Source organism: Polistes fuscatus, unplaced genomic scaffold, assembly GCF_010416935.1.
Source record: "Polistes fuscatus isolate 324 unplaced genomic scaffold, CU_Pfus_HIC Scaffold30, whole genome shotgun sequence".
Taxonomy (NCBI): Eukaryota; Metazoa; Arthropoda; class Insecta; order Hymenoptera; family Vespidae; genus Polistes; species Polistes fuscatus.
In genome coordinates, this window is record NW_025113108.1 from 579,448 (window position 1) to 585,492 (window position 6,045).

Here is a 6,045-nt window from a genome sequence, read left to right on the forward strand (position 1 = left end):
AGGTTTTCTAAATAAAAAAAGGAACCATCTGTACTCATAACTTTAATTTCTCAAAGACTAACTTATTCTAAAAATTTTTAAAATAGCAATTTTAAGTCTCTTTTAATGCCCAACAACATGATGTAAGGTAAAAAAATTGAAAATACATAGGGTGTCTAAATTAAATGGAGTATTTGTACAAAAAAACATTAATAAATCGAAAACTACACAAACTCTAAAATGTTTTTAACATGGTCATTTTAAAGCTCTTTGATTGCTCTACAACCAGATATAAAACCTAAATATTTAAAAAATATTAGAGTTTTTTAAAAAAAAGAAGGGATCTCTACACTAAAACTTTAATTACTCGAAACAAGCATTTTAAAATGTTTGAATATGTTCATTTTAAAGCTCTATTAATGCTTTAAAATCTTATACTAAATATAAGCTATTAAAACTCTTAGGTTTTCTAAGAAAAAAAAGGAAAGTAGCTTTCACATAAATTTTAATTTCTCAAAGACCAACTTATTTTAAATGTTTTTAAAATAGCAATTTTAATCACTTTTAATCCCAACAACATGATGTAAGGCAAAAGAATTTAAAATACATAGAGTGTCTATAAAAAAAGAATTAATCTGTACACAAAAATTTGAATATCTCGAAAAGTAACATATTCTAAAAATGTTATAAATTGTCTTTTTAAGCACTTTTAATGCTCTACAACCGAATTTAAACTTAAGTATTAAAAAAATAGTGTTTTAAATAAAAAGAAGGAATCTGTACACAAAAACTTGAATTACTCGAAAACAAGCATATTTTAAAATGTTTTAGTATGTTCATTTTAAAGCTCTTTTAATGCTTTAAAATCATATGCTGAACATAAGTATTTAAAAATTATTAGGTTTTCTAAAAAAAAAGAAAGTAGCTAACACATAAATTTTAATTTCTCAAAGACCATTTTCAAAACAATTAACAAATGTTTTGAAATAGCAATTTTAAAACACTTTCAATGCCCAACGACATGATGAAGGCCAAAGAATTAAAAATACATAGGGTGTCTAAAAAAGGAGTACTCGGACACAAGAACAATTAACTCGAAAACTAACAAACTCAAAAATGGTATAATATAGTCATTCGAAAGCTCTTTTAATGCTCTACAACCTCATAGAACTTACGTATTTAATATATAGTGTTTTAAATAAAAAGAAGGAATCTGTACACAAAAACTTTATACTCAAAAAGTAGCATATTTTAAAATGTTATAACATAGTCATTTTAAAGCTTTTTAATGCTCTAAAATCGAGGCATAACATAAGTATTTAAAACTTTAGGTTGTCTAAAAAAAAAAGAAAGGAGCTGTTCACATAAATTTTAATTTCTCAAAGACCAACTTTTTTAATGTTTTAAAATGAAATTTTAAATCTCTTTTAATGCCCAACAAACATGATGTAAGGCAAAAGAATTTAAAATACATAGAGTGTCTATAAAAAAAAGAATTAATCTGTACACAAAATTTGAATATCTCGAAAAGTAACAAATTCTGAAATGTTTTGTAAAATCTTTTTAAAGCTCTTTTAATGCTCTACAACCGATTTAAAACCTAAGGATTTAAAAAATATGGTGCTTTAAATAAAAAGAAGGAATCTGTAGACAAAAACTTAATTTACTCAAAAACTAGCATATTTTAAAATGTTTTATTATGTTCATTTTAAAGCTCTTTTAATGCTTTAAAATCGTATGCTTAACATAAGTATTTAAAACTCATAGGTTTTCTAAATAAAAAAAGGAACCATCTGTACTCATAACTTTAATTTCTCAAAGACTAACTTATTTAAAAATTTTTAAATAGCAATTTTAGTCTCTTTTAATGCCCCAACCATGTGTAAGGTAAAAAAATTTAAAATACATAGGTGTCTAAATAAATGGAGTACTTTGTACAAAAAACACATTAATAAATCGAAAAGTAACAAAACTCTAAATGTTTTACACTGGTCATTTAAAGCTCTTTGATTGCTCTACAACCAGATATAAACCTAAATATTTAAAAATATAGAGTTTTTTTAAAACAAAAAGAAGGGATCTCTACACAAACTTAAATTACTCGAACAAGCATATTTTTAAAATGTTTTGAATATGTTCAGTTTTAAGCCTTCATATGATGTAAAAATCTTATGTAAAACTTTAGTCTTTGAAACTTATGGTTTTCTAAAAAAAAAAGTAAGTAGCTAAAAAACATAAAAAAAGAATTTTCTCAAAGGCTAACTTATCTTAAAATTTTTAAATAGCCATTTTTAAGAGCTTTTATTGCTCTAAACTTCATTTAAAACTAACTATTTAAAATATAGGGTTTTTAAAAACAAGAAGGAATTTGTACACAAAACTTTATTTACTCGAAAACTAATAAATTTTTTAATTTCAAACAGGGTCTCTTTAAAGCTCTTTAAATGCTCTAAGATCGTATGCTAAACGTAGTATTTAAAACTTATAGGTTTTCTGAAAAAAAAGAAACAAGCTGTACACATAAATTTCAATTTGCAAAAGACTAACTAATTTTAGATCGTTTTAAACTAGCCATTATTAATCTCTCACAATGCCTAACAACGTGTTAAGCAAAAGAATTAAAATACATAGAGTGTCTATAAAAAAAAGGACATATTCTGTACACAAAAATTTGAATATCTCGAAAGTAACATATTCTAAAATGTTATAAAATTGTCTTTTTAAGCACTTTTAATGCTCTACAACCGAATTTAAAACTTAAGTATTTAAAAAATATGTGTTTTTAAATAAAAAGAAGGAATCTGTACACAAAAACTTTATTTACTCACAACTAGCATATTTTAATGTTTTAATATGTTCATTTTAAGGCTCTTTTAATGCTTAAATCGTATTCTGAAGCATAAGTATTTAAAATTATCGGTTTTCTAAAAAAAATGAAAGTAGCTGAAAACATAAACAAGAATTTCTCCAAGACAACTTATATTCAAATTTTTTAAAATAGCCGTTTTAAAGCGCTTTAATGCTCTACAACTGATTTAAAACATTAAGTATTAAATATCTAGGATTTAAAAAGAAGAAGAAATCTGTACACAAAAATTTCAATTACTCGAAAACTAACAACTTTTAAAATATTATTACATTGTCATTTTAAAGCTCTTTTAACTTTCTAAAATCTTATGCTGAACATAAGTATTTAAAACATATAGGTATTTCAAAAAAAAAAAAAAACAAGCTGTACACAAAAACTTTAATTTCTCAAAGAAAAACTTATTTTAGAATGTTTTAAAATAGCCATTATAAATCTCTTACAATTCGCAACAACATAATGTTAAGCAAAAGTAATTAAAAAACATAGGGTGTCTAAAAAAAAGAAGTACTCTGTACACAAAAACTTTAATATCTCGAAAGCTAACAATTCTAAAATGTTATAACATGGTAATTTTAAAGCGCTTTCAATGCTCTACAACCTGATTTAAAACTTAAGTATTTAAAATATATAGTGTTTTAAAAAATAAATAAGGAATCAGTAAACAAAAACATCAACAACTCGAAAACTAACAAATTCTAAAATTTTTTAATATTGTCATATTAAAGCGCTTTTAATGCTCTACAACCTGATTTAAAAATTAAGTATTTAAAATATATAGGTTTTTAAAAAAAAGAAGGAATATGCACACATAACTTCAATTATTCAAAAACTAGCATTATTTAAAATGTTTTAATATGTTCATTTTTAAGCTCTTTATATGCTCTAAAATCTTATGCTGAACATAAGTATTTAAAAATTATAGGTTTTCTAAAAAAGAAAGAAACAAGCTGTTCACATAAATTTTACTTTCTCAAAGACAAACTTTTTTAAAATGTTTTAAAATAGCTATTTTAAATCTCTTTTATTGCCTAAAAACATGATGTTAAGCAAAAGAATTTAAAATACATAGGGTGTCTAAAAAAAAAGAAGTACTCTGTACACAAAAACTTGAATATCTCGAAAACTAACTAATTCTAAAATGTTATAACATGGTAATTTTAAAGCGCTTTCAATGCTCTACAACCTGATTTAAAACTTAAGTATTAAAAATATAGTGTTTTAAAAAATAAATAAGGAATCAGTAAACAAAAACATCAACAACTCGAAAACTAACAAATTTTAAAATGTTAAAACATGGTAATTTTAAAGCTCTTTTAATGCTCTAAATTTGTATGCTGAACATAAATATTTAAATCTTATAGGTTTTCTAAATAAAAAAATAGACCATCAGTACACATAAATTTTAATTTCTCAAAGACCAACTTATTTTAAATGTTTTAAATAGCCAATTTAAATCTCTTACAATGCCTAAGAACATATTGTTAAGCAATAGTATTTAAAATACATAGGGTGTCTAAAAAAAAGAAGTACTTTGTACACAAAAACTTAAATATCTCGATAACTAACAAATACTAAAATGTTATAACATGGTTATTTTAAAGACATTTTAATGCTCTAGAAACAAACTGAAAACTTAGGTAATAAAAATATATAGGGTTTTTAAAAAAAAAGAAGGAATCTGTACACAAAAACTTTATTTACTCAAAAAGTAGTATATTTTAAAATGTTTTAATATGTTCTTTTTTAAGCTCATTATATGCTCTAAAATCTTATGATAAACTAAAGTATTTAAAACTTATAGATTTTCTAAAAAAAAAAGAAACAAGCTGTACACAAAAATTTTTATTTCTGAAAGACAAACTTATTTTAAAATGTTTAAAAATAGCAATTTTAAAGCTCCTTTATTTTCCAACAACATGATGTTAAACAAAAGAATTTAAAATACATAGATTGTCTAAATAAAAAGGAGTACTTTGTACACAAGAACATTAATAACTCGAAAATTAACAAACTCTAAAATGTTATAACATTGTCATTTTAAAGCTCTTTTAATGCTCTAAAACCAGGAATAAAACCTAAATATTTAAAAAATATAGGGTTTTTAAAAAAAAAAAGGAATCTGTACTCAAAAACTTCAATTACTCGAAAACAAGTATATTTTAAAATGTTTTAATATGTTCATTTTTAAGCTCTTTATATGCTCTAAAATCTTATGCAAAACTTTTGTATTTGGAACTTATAGGTTTTCTAAATAAAAAACAAGTAGGCCTGAACACATAAATAAGAATTTCCCAAAGACCAACTTTTTTAGAATGTTTTAAAATAGCCATTATTCTCTTTACAATGCCCAACAACATGATGTTAATCAAAAGAATTTAAAATACATAGGGTGTCTAAAAAAAAGAAGCACTCTGTACACAAAACGTGAATATCTCGAACAACTACATTCTAAAATGTTATACATGATAATTTTAAATCGCCTTTCAATGCTCTACAACCTGATTTAAAACTTAAGGTATTTAAACATAGTAGTGTTTAAAAATATTAAGGAATCAGTAAACAAAAGCATCAACAACTCGAAAACTAAAAATTCTAAATTTTTTATATTGTCATATAAAAGTTTTTAATGCTCTAACAACCTGATTTAAAATTAAGTATTTAAAAATATAGGTTTTTTATAAAAAAAAGAAGGAATAAGCCACACGTAACTTCAATTATTCAAAAACTAGCATTATTTAAAATATTTTAATATGTTTATTTTGAGCTCTTATATGCTCTAAAATCTATGCTGAACATAAGCTATTTAAAAATTATAGGTTTTCTAAAAAGAAAGAAACAAGCTGTTCACATAAATTTACTTTCTCAAAGACAACTTTTTTAATGTTTTAAAATAGCTATTTTAAATCTCTTTCATTGCCTAAAAACATGCTGTTAGCAAAGAATTTAAAATACATAGGGTGTCTAAAAAAAAAGAAGTACTCTGTACACAAAAACTTTGATATCTCGAAAACTAACTAATTCTAAAATGTTATAACATAGTAATTTTAAAGCGCTTTCAATGCTTTACAAACTGATTTAAAACTTAAGTATTAACAATATATAGTGTTTGAAAAAAAAAATAAGGAATCAGTAAACAAAAACATCAACAACTCGAAAACTAACAAATTTAAAAATGTAAAACATGGTAATTTTAAAGT